At 49.5% G+C, this 24,277-nt stretch overlaps 1 long non-coding RNA gene across 1 annotated transcript in view; it reads left to right on the forward strand.

Annotated features, from left to right (window-relative positions):
* Window positions 1-1,285: 1,285 nt before the first annotated feature.
* LOC135455624 (uncharacterized) overlaps window positions 1,286-24,277 on the forward strand; it is a 39,776-nt gene continuing 16,784 nt past the window's right edge. Inside the window, exons 1-2 of the long non-coding RNA XR_010442356.1 lie at window positions 1,286-1,402; window positions 19,989-20,067. This is a non-coding gene — a long non-coding RNA (uncharacterized LOC135455624). The remainder of the gene's footprint in view (window positions 1,403-19,988; window positions 20,068-24,277) is intronic.

Genomic DNA, 24,277 nt, shown 5'->3' on the forward strand with positions numbered 1-24,277 from the left:
CTGGAGCAGGGATCCTGTAGAGAAGGATGGATTCTTCCTCTGAAGATCCAGTGGGAGAAGAGGCAGCTGCTGTTCCTCTGGGGAATCCCATGAAGAAAGCCATGCCAGTGTCTCAAAAACCTCTGGATTATATCTGGGTAGCAGACAACAGGAGCCAAGGGAGAATGACAAGCTGTGGCATGGAGCTGATCCTGCTGCTCACAAGTTTTTGGCTCACTCCATGAATCCAACCCTAAAGTGCATCTTGAGGCTCCTCTGAAGAGAAAAGCACCAATTTGCTTTGAGCTGAATGGGACTGAAGGGCTTTTCCCTCTTCTTTTAATTAAAAGGGATTCCCATTTAATGTAAAATAAAGCCAAATAGAGAAACTCTCCCGTGGAGAGCAAGAAAAAAAATAAAGGAATATGTTACAAAAGCTGGGACCAGATAGGAAATGTTCATTTGGGGGAACATTTTGATGAAGAGAATGGGACTGTTCTTGTTTCCAGCCAGACTGAGCAGACAGAGGGAAAAGTAAAGAGGAGAAACAAAGGTTCCAGTGGATTTTCTGGGGTGAGGAGGGTCCTGGCAGACCAGGAGAGGAGGTTGGGAGCCAGGAAGGTGCTGTATTAGGCATTAATACAGTTAAACTTCAAATTAGGAGCTGTGAAGGACGTTTAGGAATTAAGGAGGAAACAACCTATGCAGTTTTAAAGCCAGAGTCTGGTATTTTAATGTAGGAAATGAAAGGGTTGTCTCCAGCAGCAGGGATCTGGATTGATCCATGGGATTGTTTCCAAGAGCTGGGTGGAACTGGGTCCCTGAGGGAGGCTCAGGTGGCACCGAGCTGCTCTGCAGCTCAGGTTGGTGCATGGAGCCCCAGTGGCAGCTCCCTGGTCACTTGTCCTGGTCCCCAGTGTGGCCTCTCACCATAGAGTGCACTGCCACCATCACCTCTCAGCCATGGAGAAGGAAACACATCCCAGGGCCCCCAGCAACCTGCCAGGATCAGGGATCTGAATAAAACACCTCCTGTAACCTCCATTTTCCATTTTCTGAGGGGTTTTCTTGTGGCTGAGCCCAAACTCTGAGGGCTGTCACCAACTTCCCTCTGGGATGCCCCCAAACTCCGCCAGGACAGTGGGAAACACGGAGCAGATCAAGGCTGAGGGACACCTCAAAGGGAAAGAAATAAAGCAAGGAGAGGGAGAAACTCCTGTCTACAACCACAAACTCCTCCTCCTCTGTTTGCTTGGATTTCTACTCCTGCTGAGGAATTCCTCCTCCCCATGCTCTGCCTGCTCAGGGAAAACAAACCTCCATATCCCACAGGCTTCTCGGTGCTGTGCAAAACACAAACAAGGAAAGCTTTTGATGTCGGGGAAGTTGGGAGCTCAGCAGCCCCGTTTGCACAGCTTTGAAGGTGAGGATTTGCTCAGGTGGGTGGGCAGAGGATGCCCCTGGTAGGAGAGAGGAGCTGAGCTCAGTGTGCAAACAGGAGCTGATGGGATGGGAGAAATGAGGGGAAAGAGGACTCCGTGGTGGATTTTGTCCCTGTTGACACACAGAGCTGGGGGAGGCACCAGAGAATTCCTTGCTGGAAAGGGCAGCAGGGATTTCATAGGGAAAAAGGGATTTTCTGGGTGTGGGGAGGTGCCTCTGCCAGTTTCCTCCACCTCAGGGGTTTCATAGAGAAAAGGGACTTTTCTGGGCATGGGAAGGTGTCTCTGCCAGTTTTGTCCAGTCCAGGAGGGAGTTGTGATCACTCAAACTGCTCTCCAGACCCTCCTGGTCAGGATGGACAGGAACCAGAGCAAGGTTCCTGCACACATGGAATTGGGAATCGTGGGCTCACACTGGGATGCCCCTGAAGACTCCTGAGGAAAGGGTGAGGGAGAGGAAACAGAAGGGAAGGACGGGAGCACTCCCAGCTCCCAATGTCCCACTCAGCTTTGGGTGTCCTCTCCCACACCATGGACAGGAATGACCATCAGTTTCCATCCTGCTGCCTCTCCTCAGGGCTCAGAGGCTGTGGGAATTGCCACCAGGATCTCCCCAGCCTGACCCATGGGCAGTAATGGGTCTGTGAGTGTGGGAGCTGCTTATGAGGAGAATTTGGGGGAGCTGTGCACATCCTAAACCATCGTGGTACCCCAAGGAGCTGTGAGCCAGCGCTGAGCTCAGGAATGCTGGTTCTGCCAGCCTGGGAAAGCCCAGATGTGTTAGAGCAGACTCTGTCACAGATATCTTTTATGAAATATCCTTTCCTTAGGATTTTTTCCTCCTGAGAAGCTGAGAGGCCTCAGGAACAAAATGTAAACATTGATTATCTGCTGCTGTGGAATGCAACAGGTGCATCTGTGATTGGTCTCATGTGGTTGTTTCTAATTCATGGCCAATCAAAGCAAGCTGGCTCAGACAGGGAGTCCAAGACAGCTGCCTTTGTTATCATTCGTTATTATTCTATTCTTAGCTAGCCTTCTGATGAAATCCTTTCTTCTATTCTTTTAGTATAGTTTTAATATAATATATATCATAAAATAATAAATCAAGCCCTCTGAAACATGGAGTCAAATCCTTGTCTCTTCCCTCATCCTCAGACCCCTGTGAACACGGTCACAAGACTCCAAGGCCATTTTCCCTGGGGTGAACAGCCAGGAGGGAGCAGAGCAGAGGAGCTGCAGGTCCAGCAGCTGCCATCCATCTCCATTCCCATGTCTGACCACGTGGGAATTCACAGCATTCCCTCTTCATCCTCTTTTCCAGCTCCTGAGGGTGTCACTCAGTGTTTGACACCCCTGCACATCCTCCAGCATGGAAATTGCACAGAGGAGCCAGCCCAGGGCTGGAGCTGCAGCCAGCACTGAGCTGGATTTGCTTGGTTTAGCTCTCAATCACTTCCAAAACCAAAAATTGAGCTGCATCCAAGCGAGGGCTGAAGGGAGGGGTGGGGATTCATCTCCTGGTGGGAGCAGGATCCCATTCCCAGCTCCATCCATCACTCCGCTCTGGGAAAGGAGAGATGTAAGCACAGAGAAACCTTCAGAGTGGAGGCCAACACAGACCTTGAGGGCATCTGAGGGAGGTCCCACAGCTGCTGGCCACAGGTGGGTCCCCACAGCCTCCTTTGAAGCTGCCCCGCTTCGTTTGAAGTGCCAAGTTTTCGCTAAGAGTTGGGATTTCAACCCAAATCTAATGCCGGGCTGGGGAGCTGTGCCTGGCTGCTCCTGTTTTTGATGTGTGTTGTTTATAGCCATGGGTGTGTCCCTCAGGGGCAGCCCCTCAGCCTCTGCTCTCCACAGGCTGCACCAGCTCTCTCCAGAAGCTTTGCTGGATGTTCTGGGAGCTCAGCTTTTCTGGGAAGGTCCAGCCTCGGGCTGAGCCAATTCTCCTTGTGCTTTTTTGTGTTCATCCCAGTGGGTTTGGATTGAGCCCTAAAGAGCTGGGGAGAAGGTTGTTTTTGGGGTTTTTTTCCTTCTTTTTTTTGGTTTCTCTCCAAGATGCTGCCTCCCATCCCCCTGCATCTGCTGGAGCTTCTGTAACCATGAGAAATGAGGAGATAAAACCACTCCTAACTCTGCAGCTGGAGCAAAGATTTGGGGCTATCAAGTGGCTCCAAAGGTGACCATCATCACCACCACGAGGGTCACCAGTGTCCCACAGACTGACCCAACAGCAAACTCAGCACTGAGACCTCTTGCAGCAGAGACCTGGATAAATCCAGGCCTTATCTCATCCTTCAAATATGGAGTTTTTGGACACTGGTGTTGGAGAGGAGCTCTTGGTGTAGTATAAATAGATTTTGGAGCGTATAAAAGCCTGGGCAGAGGCCCAGGGAGGTCCTGGGTGGTGTGAATCTGCTCCTGGCCTTCAGGGTGGGAAAGATTTGCAGAGTTTTTGGAGCAGGTTTGTTTGGGTTTTTAAACTTTCCTTGACAGATTTAGGGCAGCCTGGGGATAATTTCATTTAATGGGTTTCTCTGGGGGGCTGCTATGGGGTATTTGCTGTGTCCTGCCTGTGGATAGAGCTGCTGGAAACCCTGGGGGAGGTCATTCCTTGTGGATTGTATTGGTATGGGTCATAATGCTTCATTTTATACAATTCACATGTGTGAAAAGCTTTCTTTTCCTCAAAACAGTTTGGGTGTATTTTAAACAATCTCTTGTATTTAATTTTTGTTTGTCCTCAAACAGCTTTTGTCCTGGGGCAAGTGTATTTTAACTGTCTGCCCATGGCTGAAATATGAGATCAGCCAATAGGTTTTTAAAATACATATAAGTAGTTTTAGCTCAGTCAATGGTCTCAGAACAGGGCCTTCTCTGGGGTCTTTGCCTGCAGAAAAACCCTAAAAGTGATTGGAGATCACAGCCACATTATGCAAAACACAATTTGCATAATCATCATGCAAATTGAGATGGATAACCAGCTTTAACCAGACTCGAGTTGCTTTCAAGTGCCTCTTTCTCAGCTGCTACTTCAATCACTTAAAGGAAAGAAAAAAAAAAAAAGAACCTAAAGTTCCAACTTTCCTGTCCTGGTTTAGCAGGGTCACCGGGCCAGGGAGGGACAGGAGGTGACAAGTGCACTCCCCGAGTGGCCTGGAGGGGTCACTGGTGGCTTTCACATCCAGGAGACCCCGGAGGGACCGGCCAGAGCTGAAAGCCCTCTGGGCTGGAGGAGCCCAGTGCCATTCTCTGCTCTATCCCAGCTTTCCCAGACCTTTGGAAAGTCTCTGGGTCTCTCCATCTGCCAACTCTTTGTGGGGACAGAGGACATGGTGGGATGTTCAGGTGATTTATTGGGAGCTGAGCTGCTCCTCTTGCATCTGGGGGGCTAAGAGTTCTGTCTCCTGCTGGAAAAGGTGTCTGATATTGAATATAACTGTGTGGAGCAAAATGAAACTGAAATCTTGCTCGTGCCTTCCTTCCTTCATGATGTGGAGGGATCATTCCTAGAGGATCCCATCCCTCTTGTGAGGGAGCTGGGCCAGGATCTGTTCATCCCCTGGCAGGCACGGGCACAATGCTGCACATTTCCCCACATCTATCCTGCATCTATCCCACATCCATCCCATATCCATTCTACATCCATCCATCCATCCATCCATCCATCCATCCATCCATCCATCCATCCATCCATCCATCCATCCATCCCACATCCATCCCACATCCATCCCCCATCCATCCCAGTTAGGCATCACTTGGAGATTTTCCTTTTGCTTTCTGCAGGGAAATTCCCAGTCATGGTCCTCCCAGATTTTGCTGATCTGCAGATCCTGCAGAACCACCCCAAATCTCAGCTCTTCCCCCTCTCCAGCCCCTGGGAGCCCTCGGGCAGCTCCTAACGAAGCCATTTCTCTTATCTGCAGAGTGATTAAGGGATATCACTGCAAGTCCCCGGGGAAAACAGATTAGGGAGAGCACAGGGTGACCCAGATAAGGACTTTTATCAAGCACAGAGGCGTCGGAACGCGAGGGGTGACATGAAGATGTCACCTCATTAGTGACAACTGCCCAGGGCTCAGTGCAAACCACCCTGGGTGCATTTCAGCATCTCCCGACCCAGCTGACACAGTGGCTCAGGTTCCTGACAAATCCCTGGTCCCCTGGCAGGGAAATGGGGTCCCAAAGGGTTTTGGGGTAGCCTGAGGACAGGGGTGGAGGAGCTGTCCCATGGCCTTCAGCCCATGAGATTTTTTGGGCAAGAGTGATGGGCACACACCTGAGTGGGAATGGGGTGGAGAGGGGAATTTCAGTTTGATTAAATGAGGTTAAGCAGGGTCTGTAATGTCCCCTGGGTTAAAAGGCAGGACTGAAATCCACTCCTGTGGCACCAGCACTGCTGGGGATGGAGGCAAGGGGTAAAACCCTTGGAGCACACACCTGCAGGATCTGAACTGGTACAGAATGGGTAAAATCCTGCTGGAACGCTCGAGGGTTTAATGGCAAACAGGAGAAATTGCTGAACCATCTGTCTGCGAGCTTCAGGGAGATGATTCAGGACTCGGGGGTAGGGAGAGGGCCGACTTTGGGAACACTTTGTGTCTTGAGGAACAAACCAGCCCCCAAGAGAACGGAGATGAGGGATGACTTCATGGTGCAGTGCTGGCACACAGCGCAGCCCAAACCTCGTCCCTGCTGAGAGAGGAACATCAAAAATAAATTAGCAAAAAGAAAACTCCCGATTTCCATGAGGAGGAGCAAATAGAATCTGATTCCAGCCCTCTCCTATTGCTGCAGCCAGCAGTGAGCAGTGTCTGACACTCCAAGTGTGCTGAAAGTGGGATTTTTTTGTTTTCCTGCTTTAGTAGCACACAGGTGTGGGGAGGAGGGAGAAAACAGAGAAACAAATGTATTGGCAAATGCTAAAAAAAGGAATGTGTTCCCTAAAAATACAGGTAGCAGCAGTTGAGAGGAATCAAAGAAAATAATGGACTATGAATGACCAGAAGGGTCAAAGAAAATAAGAAAGCACTTAGAGAGAGCAGGGGATTTATTTCTGTGTCAGAACGGCTCTGTTGTTAGAGCCAGATGGCAAAATTGTAAAACAGCAGAGTGGGAAAGGTAGGGATGCTCCACAGATATTCCAAATACAGAAAAAAAAAGGAGGCAGGAGCTTTTATTTGCTGCAGTTCTCAGTGCAGGAGGGACTGGAGGGCATCCAGGGATGCAGCTGTAAAATTGTTCCCCAAATTCTTCTTCCAGCTTCTCCAAGCTTCTTCCACACAAATAATTAAAAACTGGGAGATTCCCAGGGTGCTGAGGGATCCCCAAATTATTGCAACTTTTAGGGAAGTAATTGGGTCATCCTAAAGCAAAGGGAAATCCTTTTGGGGTTTAACTGGTGAAGGTAGCTGGGAACACCTCCGTGAGTTGGTGAGGGTTAGATTACGTGGATTTAAGGTTTTTCTAAGAATTTTGGCTCTGCTCCATGTGGCCTCTTGCTTCCTTCAGAAGTATTGTGGGGAATTAAAAGGGTCCTGGCTTGCTGGAGGGGTCACTGATGTAATAACAGAGGGATCAATGGATGTTTGTTCCCATGGATTCTTCCCTTGGTTCAGTGCCATTTAATAACCTGCTGGGGGACAGGGACAGCCACACTGAAGTGCAAGAATAAACAGTGAGAGGGGGGAAAATCCAGCAGGGACACCCCCAGTGGCAGCAATGGGGTGAAATGATCCCACTGTTCCATCAGGGACACACAAAGAGTATTCCAGGCTGCTTGAAAGCAGGAAAATCTAGGATTTTTTATATCTACATGCACAGGGCAAAGGATCAGCCTCTAAAGAGTGACTCAGAATCAGCAGGAATCTCTATCTCCAGCAAGAGGAGGGTGCTGGGGGTCCCAGGTGATCCCTTTCCCCATCCCTTCTGCAATTCAAATCAGCATTATCCCCAGAATCCATCACTGTTTGTGTGGCTCATTATCCAGCAGCTCAAGGAGCTGTTAAAGCACCAGGCAAGGTCAGGCCTGGAGCAAGGTGTGAAAAGCAGCAGCTGAGATGTGTAAATGTGGGATTTAGGGCATTTTTGGGGTGGTTTTGAAGGAAGTTTCAGCAGGGACGGCTCCATCAGCATCCCACAACTCACTTGCTTCATCCTGAGGATGGAATCATTGAAAGGAGCTGTTCCCCTCTGGATCACCCATCCCTGATCCCAGCTGGGATCCACCAGGGCTGGCTGGGGTGGTTGCATGCATTATTCTTTTTTAAGATGAAAATAAGGAAATAACACTCCGAGCTCCTTGCTCCCACACTGGAATCACAACCAGCCATGAATAATTCATTTTCAAATAATTAATTATTCAGCTTATTTCTTCATTAGCTGAAGAACCTGAACGTAATTAGCTGCTTACCTCCACAAAAAGTACCAACTTTTTCTGGCACAAATAAATAAAATATGAGCAGATTTTCACCCCAGAAAAACCCAAACAACCAAGCCACTGGTGACCCTTTAGAGCAGGGTCCCTGAGGATTTTTCTGGGTGCTCCCATGCTGCTGCTTATCCATGCAGGTGGAATTGGATCAAGGACTCACAGTGTTCCCCTGGAGAGAATCCCTAAAAATCCGATCTGAGCCAGCTGGGATGGGGTTGGAGATCACTGGGGGATCTAGTGGAACCTTCTCACCCTGGTTTCCAGAGCTGCCACATTTCCTGGGGAATGGGGAGAATGCTGCCTTCCCATCTCCTTCAAATATTGCTGTGCTGTGCTTGTGGATCCTTTTAAAATTTATCCTTCCAGGTGAGACTTGCCCCATGCCATGGGCTGTGGATAAAACCCTGCTGGAATCCTGAATTCCCAAAGGTGTTGGCAGAGATGGACACCAGGAAAGTTCTTGTCCCTTGTCCCTTGTCCTTGTCCCTTTAGCTGGCATTCCTTATCCCACCAGGGTGGCTTTGGGGTGAAAACTGGACCTTTCCTGGCCTTGTCCTGCCTGTTCCCCTCTCATTCCTGTGGCTGTGGATGGGGATTTCCTGGGAAAAGCTCCAGTTTTCCATGCAGCTGCTTGGTTTCACTGGTGGCTTGTGGCTGGCAGCGGTGACATCCCAGCCAGGGCCTCCTGGAATGGATCCTGGGGCTTTTCCTGCCTTGCTTTGTCCTCTGCAGCCACCTCAGCCCTGTCTGGTTGTGTTTTCATTGGCAGGGCAGTAATTTCTCCTCCCCACTACCCTGAATGTCCCTGCTGGATTTGGGAACTCCTGGCACTGTGGGTTCTGTTATCTCGGCCTTGCTCCTGCTCTGCTGCTCCGTTCAGTATCCACCCAGGCTCTGGGATCAATCCTTGTCTCCCCTTTGTTCTGCTGTTTCCCACAACCAGAGGAGGGCTGGGGTGAGCAGAATGTTAGGAAAATTAATCCACAAACACCAGAGGTTTATGCCCAAAAAGGAGACAGAGGAGTGCTGGAACTTGATTTAAATAAAGGGGGAGGCCATGGGACATTCCCCTGGGATCTCTCGAATTTTTGGAGGATGCAGCCTCCTTTTTATCCCAATTTCCCAACCACATTTCCCTTCTCTCTTTCCCCCTTGGCTGAGGTACTTGAGAGGTAAAGACTTCCCAAAACACCTGATAATAAAGATTTCCCTCTAATGTATAACCCTCCCTTTTAATTTTTAATTCTTATGGAATTCAGGGGTTTTTCTTCCCCATTGTTTCTTTCATCTCTTAATGTCTAATTTAGTTTATCAAGAAACCTAAAGTTTATTTGTAAAAGCAAATACCTTTTTCCATTCATCAATCAGTGGAATTCTTCCCATTGTTTCTTTTATTTTCCAGAACTAGTTTCATCTACCAGCAGACCCAAAGACAAATCTGCTATTCCTTTCAAGGAGACCCCAATTGCTTGCTCTGAAGAAGGTTCTGCATCCCCTGCTTGGAGCACCCATCTACCTTCTCCCTCCAACAGCTCTGAGAGTTCCTTCCCCTCCCTTGTGATCCCTTTGCAGCTTTCAGGATCAGCCTTGGCAGGGAAGGAGCTGGAGATGTCAGGGATTCTTTCCTGGGGCTGTGAGCTCTGGTTTCACACCTGTGGGCACATCCAGGGGAGGCTCCATCCCACGGAGGGCTCAGGTGGGGATGTGCAGCTGGAGGTGCCTTTTGCTCCCGTGGGAGAAGGAACCTGGGGCAGGGACAGAGCTGGGACAATCCTGGCAGCTCTCTGGCCAATAATTCCTCCTCTTCACAGAGGGTTTGGAACCCTCAGCACTCCATGGGCAGCCCCAGGCTGGCCCAGCAGAGCAGCCTTCTGGTAGCTGCAGGAATGGTCCCAGGCACTGGGATTTGTGGATTTTGGGGGCGCAGTGGCTGCAGCAGCTCAGCCTGGGCAGTACAGGAAGACTGGGATGGCCTTTGGATCCTGTGCATCTGCTGGATGCCCCTGTGGATCCCAGAATGGTTTGGGTTGGAAGGGACCTTAAAGCTCATGGAATTCCCACCCTGCCATGGGAATTCCCACCCTTCCACTATCCCAGCTCCAAGCCCTGTCCAACCTGGCCTTGGACGCTCCCACACCTTCTCTGGACAAGCTGTTCCATCAGGATTTCAGCCCATTCCAGCCATCCTGAGACTCCCCAGCGCTATTTTGGCAGCGCTGGCTGTGATTGCTGTCCCAAAGCTCCCAGCCCTGCTTCCCTCTCCCGTGCACGTGATGCCAGCTCCTCTTTTTCTCCTGCCTTCCTGTTTGCCATGCAGTTCTGCTTGAGCTGGCTCTGTCAGCTCCACGCTTTCCTGCCTTTCTGCTGAGCTTGGTTGGAGCTGTGCAGGCTTTATCCCACTCCTTTTTTTATTTATTCCCATTCTTCTGCCTTGTACCAGAGCCAGGAGTGCCTCAGCTCTGCAGCTGTGTGCTGTGTACACCCTGTACCTTCCTGTGTGTTCACACTAACTTTTCTGTGCCCTAAATATTTTTTCTGGGGAGAGATATTTTAAATTATTAAAATATTAAAATATTTTGTAATAGAATGTTTTATTATATTATAATAAAATTAAAATATAACTCTATATGAAAACCATATTATATTTTTACATAATAGATTATATATAATTATATAATTTATTATATTATATTTTGTTTAATGTATTAATCATGATATATTAAATATATTATATTAATATATAATGTATATTTAATATATAATATATATTTAATAAATAATATATATTTAATATATTAATTATAATTATATTTTATTTATATAAAAAGATATACTTTTTATTTCCTCCCCAGCTGTCCCCTTCCTCTGACGCCCACACCTTTTGCACAGCCTCTCCTGGATGCTGCAGGTGGTTTTTTCCCCCCCATCCTCTGGCTGTATCTTTGTTTTTATCACCCATTTCGACAGGTTGTAATGACTGCTTTTATCTGTTCTCCTGGCAGTCTGCATCTCCAGGCAGCTTTTGCAAATGCTGACTTCTCTTCCTTCAGTGATCTCCCTGCCTCAAATTCCAGCTGCTGGAGATTAGGCTGTGTGCTCAAGGATATGCATCTCAAAATTGCCTCCCTTATCAGGTTTAATGGCTTTGCTCTCTGTTCAGCTCTTCCCGGGCTCTTCCCATGGAAAACTTTGCAGTAACTCTGTACCTGAGGTCCTGGGCAGGAGGGCAGTGCTTTTGGGACCAGGGAATGGGGAGACAGAGGTGGGGAATGCTGGAGCAGATCCTGTTTGGAGCTGTCTGTGTTGCAAGCAGACCGTGAAGCAGCAGCAGGGTTGTTTACAAGGGGCTGCTGAAATCACTATTTGACCATATTGATGCAGCCAGATCCTCACTGGCCCAGGAGCTGTTCCCAGGCCTGGGGAGGGATCAGGGCTGCTCCAGGATGGAGGGGACATCTCTGGGGAGATGTCACTGCAGCACCAGTGAGGCCCCTTAGCCCATCCATCCATCCATCCATCCATCCATCCATCCATCCATCCATCCATCCATCCATCCATCCCATCCCATCCCACCCCATCTCATCCCAGGGGCTGGCACTGCTCTCCCACCCTCCCTGTCACAGACATCTTTTATGAAAACTCCTTTCCTTAGGATTTTTCCTCCTGAGAAGCTGGGAGGCCTCAGGAACAAAATGTAAACAATGATTATCTGCTGCTGTGGAATGCAACAGGTGCATCTGTGATTGGCCCGTGTTGGATGTTTCTAATTAATGGCCAGTCACAGTCAGCTGGCTCAGACAGAGAGCCAAGACACAAACCTTTGTTATAATTCTTTCTTATTCTATTCTTAGCTAGCCTTCTAATGAAACCTTTTCTTCTATTCTTTTAGTATAGTTTTAATGTAATATATATCATAAAATAATAATTCAAGCCTTCTTAAACATGGAGTCAGACGCTCGTCTCTTCCCCAGTCCAAAAACCCCTGTGAACACGGTCACAATCCCCTTCCCTCCCTCCAGCCCCTCACAGGACTGCAAGCACCAAAACCCTTCAGGATGCCCATGCCAGGCAGATCCAGAGGGTGTTTGCATTGCTGAGGAACATCCCTGATTTTCTCCTCACAGCTGGCTGGAATTCCCATGGCAGCACCTCATTCAAAGTCCCAAACAGGCTTGGTCTCACCCTGTGCCTGAGGAAGATCAAAGTAATTTTATTTTAATTATGAAATAAAAGGAAGATCCTGCCATGGGCTCAGTGGTGCTGCTGTGGCCATGGGGTGGTTCCCATCTGGAGATGTCCTGAGGGGATTTTGGAATTTTTCCATCTTTCCTGCCTCACTGTCAGTGCCTCCCTGTCCCTCTGTCCCTCTCCAGGTGGATGGGGAGAGCTGATCCCACAGGCAAAAGGGGATGAGACAAATCCACTTATTCTGGCATGATCTCCCCTGGCTAAGCCCTTGTAATGTTGTTTGCTCACTTTCAATTAGCCCCGTGTTGGAATCCTCTACGAGATCAGATTAATGGGTTTGTGCCTCATGTTTAAACACAGCCCCCACGTGTGCTGTGCTCCAAACCAATAATACTTTATCTTGATGTAATAAAAATAATTGCAGGCAGAAATGCTCTCCCTCGTGCCTGCTCCTCACCACTCACCAGGGAATTGCTGGCTCCTCTCTCCCATTTCCCTGCTTCACCCTGGTTTGAAATCCATGAAAAAGCAGTGCTGGGATGTGCCCCAAGTTATCCTTTCATGTTTTCCCTGCTCTCCTCACCTCACACCCCTTGTTCTCTGAGCCACAGAGGTTCTGAGGCTCTGTTTGAGATCTATCAGCAGCTTTTTGCTCCAGGACCTTTTCTGTGTGGTTCAGCCCTGACTTGATGCAATTTGTTCAAATCTTGGTGGCCTCTGTGCCCTCCCACCCCAGGGTTCCTCTCTCCCAGCCCATGCAGGGTCCCTGCTGCTTCCCAACACCTCCCTTCAGGTGCCTGCTCAGCCCATTACCCCACAATCTCTTCTCTGGGAGCTTTTATTTTTAGTTTCTCTTCCTCCTGCTTGGCATTTCTTGCAGCTCCAACACCCTTTCACTTGATGCCATTCCAGGTATCCTGCACATTTGCGTCCTTGACCTCTCTCTGGCTGAATTCACTAAAAATTCCTTTTGTTTCTTGGTGTCCACTCTGCTTGAAATCAAGATCCACAGCTGCAGCTTTATTCCCTTTTGTTCCTTCCTCTAATCACTTGTGGATTTAGGTCAAAGTCTTCCATTCAGGGCTCAATTCTGCAATCAGCCCTTCCATAATATCCCCATTTCTCACCAAAATAATCTAAATAATCACTGCCTCATGTGTTCAGGTGAAATTCAGCTTGCCAGCTCTCACTGTGGCTCCAAGGCTTTTTCCTGACTCCCTGCAGACCAGAGTCATGAATTGGTTTTCACAATGAAGAATTTGCCTCCCTGAGGGGAACTTTGGTGCACAATGAGGTTGCAGCTTGGTCTTCACATTCCCAGTGATTCCTGTGAGGAGGATTTACCCAACCTGGGTGTTCAAAGCACTTTTTCCTTCCTCTTACTGCTTTGGGGTGCTTGGAGAAGACCCAGAGCAACCTTGAGTATCCAACAGGGCCCATTCTGAGGCCTTGTCCTGAGCTACCCCAAACAGGACAATTTGGGTTGGAAGGGACCTTAAAGCTCGTCGTGTTCCACCCCCTGCCAGCTTCCCGTGGATCCCATCTCCCCATCCACCCTTCCTGATGCTGCCAGAGCTGAGCCTGCCCTCAGGGAGGACAGAAATGTTCATTCCTCAGTTTCCAGGGCAGTTTCTCTCAGAAATGGGAGATCCTGGAATTTGCCAGAGCTCTTTAATCCAGGCTGGACTCTGCAGGTGGAGGCCCCACTCTGTCACAGACATCTTTTCATGAAAAATCCTTTCCTTAGGATTTTTCCTCCTGAGAAGCTGAGAAGCCTCAGGAACAAAATGTAAACATTGATTATCTGCTGCTGTGAAATGCAACAGGTGCATCTGTGATTGGTCTCATGTGGTTGTTTCTAATTAATGGCCAATCACAGCCCAGCTGGCTCTGACTCTCTGTCCAAGCCACAAACCTTTGTTATCATTCCTTCTTTTTCTATTCTTAGCCAGCCTTCTGATGAAATCCTTTCTTCTATTCTTTTAGTACAGTTTTAATATAATATATATCATAAAATAATAAATCAAGCCTTCTGAATCATGGAGTCAGATCCTCGTCTCTTCCCTCATCCTCAGACCCCTGTGAACACGGTCGCACCACTCTGCTGGCTCAGAGGACACTTGATGATCTCCTGACATTGATTTTCTTTTTCCCCCCAGCCCCAGGAAGCTCTGGGATAATGGAATGCATATCTGAGGGAACTCATCCAGAGGGCTCTCCCTCACCATTGGCTGCCTGGCTCAGTTTGACCTCCCGGGTCACCTGTACACGACAGAAACTGCCAAAAGAGCAAAATCAAGCTGGGAAGATTGTCAAGAAGACCAGGAGGGAAATCTCCTTGTGCCCAGCTTTTGGGCCCTTTGGAGATAAAGCTGATTTTCCAGCAGCTCAGAGCAACATTTAATTTTCTGGTTGGCTCTCCCTGCACTCCACCTGGCTGCTCTTTGCCACCTTGATCCTCCATGGCCAAACCACGCACGTCCTCCCTCCAGCTGCCATTCCAGACCCTTGGAGGATCAGACCTGAGCCTGACAAGCACCCCACTATCCCACTGCCCACTATTCCAGCTGGGACTGAGCCCCCAGAGCCACCAGGGCCAGGCTGGGATGTGACAGGGTGCCAGGTGAAAAGGAAGGCTGAGGAAATCACGGCAAATAGGAGCTGACTGCCCAATAATTGTGGACAACCAGGCTTTTCAGCAGGGCCATAAATCAATGGCAGATGGAGCCACGCTGGGTGGTGCTTATTGATTTTTTTTTTTTTTTTTTTTTATTTTATTGGTTCTTCTTCCCCCCGTTTGCTGCCCGCCGGAGTGGAAAGGCTCCTCAGACAGCTCTGTGGGGTTTCTCTGTGCCTGGCAGCTTTCCCACCTTCCCTCTGCTCTCCATCCTGGCAGGGAGGGAGGGCAGCACTCCCAGCACCCATCCATGGAGCCAGGTGTTGCATCTGGGCCTGGCTTGGAGGCCAGCAGCAGCTTTTGGGGGAAAATCGAGGCTGGAGGCAGAGGTAGGATGGGGTTAAAAGAGGGAACGTATCAGCTCTGGCCAAAATCCCCTTTTAGCACCTCCAGAACCACCTTGCATCACCCATCCCTGCTTCTCCTCCTCTCTGCCACTTGCAGCTCCCAGATGGGACTGAAGGGGCCTGCCAGGTCCCTCTGTCCCCTCTGTGCTGTGTGGGGTCTGTCCTGAGGGACACCTCCACCCTTGCAGTCCCATGAACAAGAATAACCCTGCTAAAGGTTATTCTTATTAGAAATCCAGCCACAGGAATGGGCAAAACCGCAGAGGTTTGCTTGGAGCAGTGCTAAAAAAAAGGATTTTTCTCCTTGTTTACTCTTTTTTAAAGGCTCTCCTCCACCTCCTGTGCTCTGGGGGGGCTCAGCCCTTCAAGGAGATCTCTGAGCAGGGTTTTGGATAATGAGGGGCTGCATCCCCTGGTCCCTCAGGGTGGCACTGAGGGTGCTGCTGTCCTCTGGCTGCTGAGGGCTCTGTTATCCATGTGGGATATTCCTTTAGGAACGCCTTTCTTTCCAGCATGAAAAGCTCTGCTGTTACAGCTGGTCCAGACTGTAGGGTTTGGAGGAATTTTTTTTCCTTCTCTTTTGTTCAGGGCTGTGCAGAGCACTTATGGATTCATAAAGTGGTAATTTATTGAACAAGTCTTTGGAGAAGGGAAGCAATGAAAGCTGCTGGATAAATGACGGGAACGTTGGAGATCCGATTGCTGCCAGGAGCTTGGTGGCTCCAGGGGCTCCCGTGGGGGAGCAGGAGCCTCACAAAGCCACACCAAAAATGGGACTGGGGCCAAAATCAAAGCAGGAGACACCTCCTTGGAGCAGCAGCACTCCAAAGAAGAGGTGGGGGATTTGTTATCCCTGGAGTTCCAGCAGCTCCCGGCATGGAGAGATTGTGAGGGCGTTTTTGGCTGCTTGGAAATTCCAGTTATTGGAAATTCCTGTCTGCCCCAAGTGCTCTATGAGGATCAAGGAAGGAGAGGGAGCCAAAACACCAACACAGGATCACCGGGGTTTTCCTAGTGCTGTGCAAAGGGAAAAGCCAATTTTTGGGATTGGGATGGAATGCAGGTGGATGAAGCTTTTTTTTGCTGTTGGGAGTGGTCAACACTGAGCCCCTTTCCCATCTCCAGGTGCCTCTGCTCCTTGAAATGAGAGAGATTTTGTCCAGCAATCCAAGCCAGAGCTCCTGGAGATACTCTGGAAAACTCTTCCAGGGAAATGTCCCCTCAGCTCCACGTGGAAGCTGCTTTGGGGTTAAAAACCACCTCTGGGTGAATCCTGCTGTGAGCTTCCTACCTGAGCAGCATCAATAAATGAATTAATGAATGGATGAAATGTAAATTGTGGCAGCTTTAAAATGAAAGTCAGACTTTCCAAAAGTGCTTTTAACCAGCACTTATTTCTGCAGCAATATAACTGTCAGCAAGGGCTTAATTCATTAGCACCAGAACAAAATGAAGACCCTGTAAATTTGAAGTCAAATTTAATTTCTCACAGAAAGAGCCTTTTTCTCATCTTCCTTTCCCTTTGCTCTCTCTCCCTGCCCAAGGAAGGAGGATTTCCATCACTTAGAGCTGCTCTGGGCCTCCTGCAAATGGGATTTTCTCAGCCTGGTGGGCTGGGGAGAGGAGGTGGCCCTGAGGAGAGCCAGCAGTGCTTGGGGAGTTCAGGATGCAAATCCACTGGGATCAGCTGCATGGAGAGGGACACAAAGGCTCAGAGAAGCCTTGCCCCATGTTGGGTTCATGGCAAGGACCTCAGTGCTCAAACCCTCACCTCTGCCCAGCCCCAGGGCCATTAGTGATGTCCCAAAAGAGTTTGCATGGCATCAGCTGAGTTAAAATCCCCCAGGTTTGGGGCCCTGTTGCTGGAAGATCATGGCTTGAGGACCCCAGGGAAGGCAGGTCCTGGCAGGGAGATGGAGGTGGAGCTGGGGTTCCTGGGGACCCCCACTTTGGGGATCTCTGCCTATAAACCATCCCCTGAGTCCCCCTCCCCTCTCTGTGCCACCTGCTGCCCCTCACTTTGTCACCAGAGAGAGGGAGCAGTGGCACAGCCCAGCCCTGGTGCCACCCAGGTGGCTGCACAGGAGCTTGGGGTGTGTGTGTGGGTGTGTGAGTGTGCGTGTGTGGGAATGTGCCTCTCCCAGAGCTACAGAAACCCAGCAACAGCATCTTCCTGCCCTAAAATGTGAGACAGAGAAATGGGGGAAGGGACCTGATGCAGCTGGAGGAGCCGAAACCCGTGGTCTCCATGGAGTCTTTGTTTATACTCCTCTCATTTCCCTGTCTTCAATTATTTTCCCTTTTTATTTTTTTCTAATTTTTTTGTATGTGTGAGGGGTTTTTTTGCTGGGGTTTTTTGTGTGGGTTTTTTTTTGGGTTTTCTTCTTTTGAAAGGGAGTATTTTTAGCACAGAGGGAAGAGAGCAGTGCTGGTTCTCTGCATGCAGGGTGCTCAGGAGCAGATGGTGCAGGAGCTTCTCACGTTGTGCTCCCTGGAAAAACACCTCTGTTGGAGTTACCCCACTGTCCTGGGCTCTTCATCCTCCTCCTCCTCCACAGCCCAGACCTTCCCTGGCTCTCCAACCACATCCTGGACTCCTGGCACAGCTCTCACAGGGAGAGGTGGAGGATGAGCCCTTGTCCAGCTGGGTCAGGGGCAGTGGATGTGTCACCACCTTCCCCTGGCTTCTCTGTCCCCTCCCTGTGCTCAGGAATTCCATGGAATTCATTACACCAGGACACCCCACCAATCACTGTGGGCATCACCCCAAAAGCTCCTCACTCCTTCCCCAAAATCCCAGGAGCAAAGGGAGCCCCTCCAGAGCAGCATTCCCAGCTCAGGTGCTCCTACACCATCCCCACATTTAATCAGAGACCCCAAACTCCTGCCAGGAATGACTCGCAGGGAGATCCCAGAGTTCATCTGGAGCACGGAATTGCCGGCTGCTGTAATTAACGTAATTAGCAGCGACAATTGGAGCGCTCCCCATGGCCTTGGGGACATTGTGTCGTGGAGGGGACAGGTGTGCAGTGCTTGTGGGGTGGCCCACAGAGCTCCCACCTGCTTTTTTTCCAGCCCTCTGCATGGAAATGTGCCAAAATGTGCCAAAAATGAGAGGGGCTGCACTTTCTGGTTGTGTTTGCTGGGATCTGCCCAGCCCAGCCAAAACATCCCCTTCCACCTCCAGCACTTCCACCCCGGCAGTCAAACACTCACTGGAATATTTAGGTGTAATTAATTCATGTAATTTCAGCTTTTTATACTCTAGTGAAATATTCATTTTCAGATAGCATAAAGGTTGAGACTACATCCATCAAGAATTAAGGGGGTGAGAAAAAGGATAAAGCCTGAAATAAAGTACGAGTCTGGGTGGGGGAGAGGTGAAACCAGGGATTTGTCACAGGGGAGGGAGGACCCTTGGGAAGCACCTGGGTATTCCCAGTGCCAGGAGAGGACGAGAACTCACTGGAGATCTCATTTTCCTCAAGCATGAGAAACTCCTGGGCAGGGGGAACCAGAACCAACCCAGCTCTTATGAAATAAACCAAGCTTCCAACAACACCCATTGCAAACAATCTGGAGGAGAAATTCCTCGTATTTCAGGATCTCCAGGCTGGGAAATCCTCTGGCTGTATTTTGGGGTCCTTCTGGAGGAAGCAGAGTTGCTACAAGTGGCAGAAGTTTCTCCTGTCCCCCAAGAGTCGGGGTCCTAGAAGAACCTGGGACCTAGTTTGGTCTCCTTCCCATGCAGCAGAGCCAGGGATGTTTGAGCCCACATTTCTCCCACTTGCCAGGGCTTGGCTGCACTCTGGGACACAGAATGTCCAGGAAAAGGCCACCCTGGATCTCTCCATGCTGCCTTGCCTGGAGCACACCACTGCTTCTCTTCCCCACCTCCAGCACACCCAGTGCCACACTGAGGGTTACTGGGAGTTCCTGATCCATGGTCAGGGGGTGGACTGACCCCCAGACCTGTCCTGGAGCTGCCTCAGCGACCAGCCCCAGCTTGGACAGTGTGTGGGTGAGCTGGGCCACCCTCTGATGGAAGGTTTTCATGGAGCATTGTCCAAAAATTACCTGGTAGAGAGCAGTGGAGAGGGAAGAGCAATGACTGCAGCTCTCAGGGCAGTGCAGGAGATCTCTGGGCTGAACCTGGGACAGTGAATTCCTCCAAGATGGGCTAAGTGGTTTGTTGGGGATTTGGGTGTGGAGTAGAATCAAAAGCTGAGTGTTTGAGTGTTGTTCTAATTGCAGCCAGGCTCCTTTGAAGGAACAGAGAGGCCTCAGCCATCAATAACATCGCTGGAGGAGAAAATTGAAGGGATATCTACCCAATTAAATAACCTACGGGGCTGGAATTGAGAATCAATGTGCCATGAGCTATGAGGGATGGGCTGCTGGAGCCGAGCACTCCGTCCACCTCCGCAGCCTCGGGTCTCCCCAAGGACAGGATGGGAATTCTGCCACTGTCACTTGTCCAGGAGATGGACAGAGAAGGGCTGGCATTGTCCTGTGGGCTGGGACACTCTGTGGGCTGCCCAGGTGGGGGACATGGGCACAGGTGGAGCAGGGATGGATCTGTGTTCCCAGGGAGCACCCAGGGGCTGCCTGTGGGTGCCAAACTCCTGCTGGTTTCCTGGATGCGTTCCTTTTTGGGAGGCCTGGAGAAGTGGAAGGGAATTTGCTGAGGGATGGGATGGGATGGGATGGGATGGGATGGGATGGGATGGGATGGGATGGGATGGGATGGGATGGGATGGGATGGGAGGACAGTTGAGGACACAGGCTGCAGCAGGAGAACATCAGATTTGCCATAAAAAGATGGGGAATCAGAGCAGGATTTTAGGAAAGAACTGTAGATCTATTTTTCCTTCCTTGAGAAAAACCAAGGCTTGATCCCTGGTGTTTGTGTGGTTTTGCAGGACCCAAGGCAGAGCAGGCCCTGAGTCTCTGTGGAAGTGTTTTTCCACCATCTGGGCACTTTTCCAGCTGGGATTAAGGGTAAGAAACCACTGCTCTGTGTTTCTCCTTCCTCCTCCTCCTCCCACCTTGCCCAAGGTGAGCCCCACTGTGGCACAGGGGCCACAAAGCCAAGCCCACCCTGTGCTGGGACAGCAGGAGCCGGGCACAGCCAAATCCTGCTCTGCCACTTTAATTTTTTATAAAGGAGAAATTAATTTCATCTTTGCCTAAGTACCTGTCACGTTCAATTACTGAGGCTGATAGTGAAAATGACGAAGCAGCCAGGTCATTAGGCAAATTTTAATTAGAGACTCAGCTGCCCTTTACTAATAAGATGCTACAACTCTTTCCTGGTGTTCCCGCTCTCCATCCACGGGGTCTTTCCAAGCCTACCCAAGGATGTTGTTCCTCTTCTCAGCACCCTTGGGGGCCTCCCACATTGAGGAAGAGCTTGGGAGGAGATGAGGGATGCAGGGGATGGTGGCCAATGGCTCAGTGTCCAGGTGCAGATTGGTGACAACCCGGGGGTCTGGAGTGGGACCACTAATGTGTGATGTCCCCACCAGTGTCACAGACTGGGATTGAGGGCACCCTCAGCAGGTTTGGAGGTGGGACCAGGCCGAGCAGAGTGTTCCACATGCCTCAGGGGTGGGATGCCTTCCACAGGGACCTGGACAAGCCCCAAAAATGGGTCCTCATGAGGTCCAGATAGGCCAAGAGAGGAGAAATCCAGGAGCAACCCCGTGGAGAGGAGAAAAACAGGATGGAGGAGGAAAAGAACAGGCTCTTTCTTCCTGATCTGGCTGGTGACAGGATCAAACCTCCTCACAACATCCCCAGACCTCTGTGCCCTGCAGGGACCAGTTTCTGTGCGGGCAATCTCACCAGGGATCCATCATCGAGCTGCCCATCCCAGTCACTCTGCCAAAGATCCCACAAATCCATCCTGACCCAATTTCTATTTTTTCTCCCTGTCCATGGAGCTAAGCAGGGATGCAGGAAGGGAATCTGCGCCTGGATCCTGCTTTTTGGGGGTTTGGGGACAGAATCCTGTGGTCCAGCCTGTGATAGATGAGTAATGTGATGGTTGACTCTCACAATTAAAAGACAAATATCATGTACATATATTAAGAGAAGTTTTATAGATTTATAGTTATGTTTTACCCTCCTTGTGTTGTTATCGGGGGGGCCTGGGTTCGGGACATTTGGAAGGGTCAGCTTGTTGTTATAGCAGCACCTGACCTCCAATTAAGATTTAATGAATTGATCTCCACGCCTGGATAGTGAAGAAGGAGTTGATGGACAGAACTCTTGAGGGGGGCTGAAGGGTTAAAAGGTGAAACCTCCATTGTGTGGGTGAGCACGTGGTGGGAAAAATCCTTTGCTCTCAACACCATAATATTTTCTCTATTCAGTCTTCTGTTGTATTTTTGATAAGGTTTTAATAAACCTTTTAAATTTTTTCAAAAGCAAATATCATTTCTCACAAGCCCAAACATTTTCCTTGGTGCCTTAACCACGCTGATTTTATCATTCCCATCACTTGCCCATCCCCGTGGATCTCCACAGTGCCTGGGAATCCCCAGCAGGAGCAGCTTTATTGACAGGAAAGGAGGTTTTCTCATCACGAAAACTTCCTGCAGGAAAGTGGTGCTTTCAATCAAATCCCGCGCGGGAGGGCCAAGGGAAGGGAAAATTCTGTCACGGAGCTTTTTGGCAAAGTGAAAACATCCCTGTTTCCACACATCTGGAAGGGAAAGCTTCAATTTTACACCTCAAAGTGATTTTCACGCTGACATTTCTTTTATTCCATATAATCAGGCAGCTCTAAATATTAGAGTTTCGTCGCCAGAAGGAAACATTTTGAGTGGCATTTCCCTGCCTTTCCCACCTTCCCTTTTCCTTGCTTTTCGTCCCTTTAGGTGTTTGGGAAGACTGCAGTTTTTCTCAGGCACTAAAAATTTCACTGCCTCTTTGCCCCCCAAAAAAAAACCAAAAAAAACTCATCCTTTGCCTGATTCTTTCCACCTTTCTGGAATTTCTCCAGCCTTTCTCTCTTTGGATATTCAGCCTAAAACTCAGTGGCTTTGACCAGCAACCAGGAGAGAGGAGATTTAGAAAGAAGATTATGCAAAGAAGTAGTGGCCCTTTTTTTTCCCCCCTTTCTCCTCATCTTGTGCAAATTACCCTATTATTCTGCTCCCTTAGGATGCCTGAGTGTCCTTATTTCTTCTTTTGAGCTAAAGTCATCCATGCATTAAATTAGTTCTCTGCCTAGAAATAGCTTGATTACTTTCTCCAAGCCACACTTAATGGGAGGCTCCCAGAGAGTTTTAAAAATAAAAACTGGGCAAAAAAGGGGAAAAGGGGAGGGATAAGGAGGAGCAGGGGTAGGATGAAGCCTCCTGGAGCAAATAGAGGAGGGATTTGCCTTGAGTGGGAGGTGTCCTGGAGGGATCCATCCCCATTCAGGTGCTCATGGAATGGATTTGGAGCTCTGTTAAGTCCTGGCCATCGTCCCTCCCACAGCTCTAGGTGAATAATGGGAGTTTTCCTCATTATTTGCTTGAATTTTGCCTCAGATTTCTGATTTTTGCATGTGGTTGCTGTAATGGAAGAAAAAAATTGAGAAGTTGGTGAGATACCCCAGAGCAGAGTACGGGACAACTGCAAACACTGGCAGAGCTTGAGAAGGGCCAGGATCCCTCAGGATTCCTGATTTTCCTCCCTAAAATAAGCCTGCCCCCAGTGCAAGGCTCCCGAGGTGCAGACAGGAGCAGATTTGGATAATAAACCTCAATTCTGCTGGTGTTTTTGCTGTAATTGGGCTACAGGAGCCAGCACAAATTTCATTCTGGGAAAGCTGCAGGACCACAAAATTCCCTTTAAGCCTCCCAAATTCCTCCCCTCTTCCTGCAGCAACTTTGAGCCCTCCTTGCTGGGGCAGCCAAGATTGTCATCCCTCATTTATTCCCTCACATCCTTCTATTTCCCTCACATTCCTCATTTTTTCCCTCATACCTCTCATTATTTCCCTCAGATCTCTCATTATCTCCCTCATACTCTCATTATCTCCCTCAAACCCCTCATTATTTCCCTCACACCCCTCCTTACCTCACTCCCATCCCACATTTTTTAACTCCCATCCCTCTTTATTTCCCTCACATCCCTCTTTATTTCCCTCACATTCCTCAATTTTTCCCTAACATCGCTGTCATGGTTTGAGCCTGGCACAGAGCCAGTGCCCCCCATGAAAATGCCTCACCCTGGTGTCTGCTGTGAGATGTGACCAGGAATAAGCAAAACAGGCTCCAACTTAAACATAAAGAACACTTTATTACCTAAAACTACAGGAAAAATAGGGAAAGACTATAAGAAAAAAAAAATTGAAAACCTTACAAAAAACCATTTTCCTCCTCCCCCACCACCTGACTTTCCCAATCCAATACATTCTCCCAAAACAACTGCCCAGCCTTGGCCCCACACGTTAGTATACTCAAACTGCAGTTCATGAAGAGGAAAGGAGTCCTTCTCGTTCCATAGGCTTCTCCTGGAAACACACTGAAACCTCGTGTGCTTCTTTGTCACTTCGGCACCGCCCGGAAAAAAAAAGTCCCTTTGCCGCTTGTGACATTTTCCTTCCATGCCCAGTGCTCTCACCACTGCGCATGGCCAGAGCTGCTTTTAGGGTTGTCTTTCAAGGATGCCTTGTCTCACTCCAAAAAGGCACAGTCTCTGCTTTTGGGACATCTGTCCCCCCCATATTTTTCCAACCCCCTGGGGCCGGGGGGTCCTCACGAAGAACCTTCCTGGTTTTGAGGCACTGCCTCCCCCTAAATGCAGTCTGTGTCACAGGAACAACTGAGTCCATAGCCACGAGAAAAGTCCAGCCAAAAGGCCACTCCAAATCATCTCTCCCCATCCAATCATCTCCACATTCTTCGGGCCAGGTCATCTCATCTCTCATCTCCCTTCTTATTCAGCTTCGAGGAGGATTAGCATTTTTGCAAGGCCCCAATCATGCAAGAAAGGGTTAAAAGTTTTCAGTCTCTGTCGGTCCCGGAGCGACTCCCAGACTCCCACACACGCTGCCCACACGCTGCCGCTCCGGCCGGGCAGTCTTCCTCCCCCCTTCTCCTCCTGGCTGGCTGCTCTCCTGGGGGGGGGGGGGGGGGCTGCCCGATGTCTCGATGTCTCTTGGGGCTCCCCCACCCTTCCATCCTTGAAAGCCCCCTCAACCCCCACCTCT

The sequence above is a fragment of the Zonotrichia leucophrys genome, chromosome 19, assembly GCF_028769735.1.
Source record: "Zonotrichia leucophrys gambelii isolate GWCS_2022_RI chromosome 19, RI_Zleu_2.0, whole genome shotgun sequence".
Lineage (NCBI taxonomy): Eukaryota > Metazoa > Chordata > Aves > Passeriformes > Passerellidae > Zonotrichia > Zonotrichia leucophrys.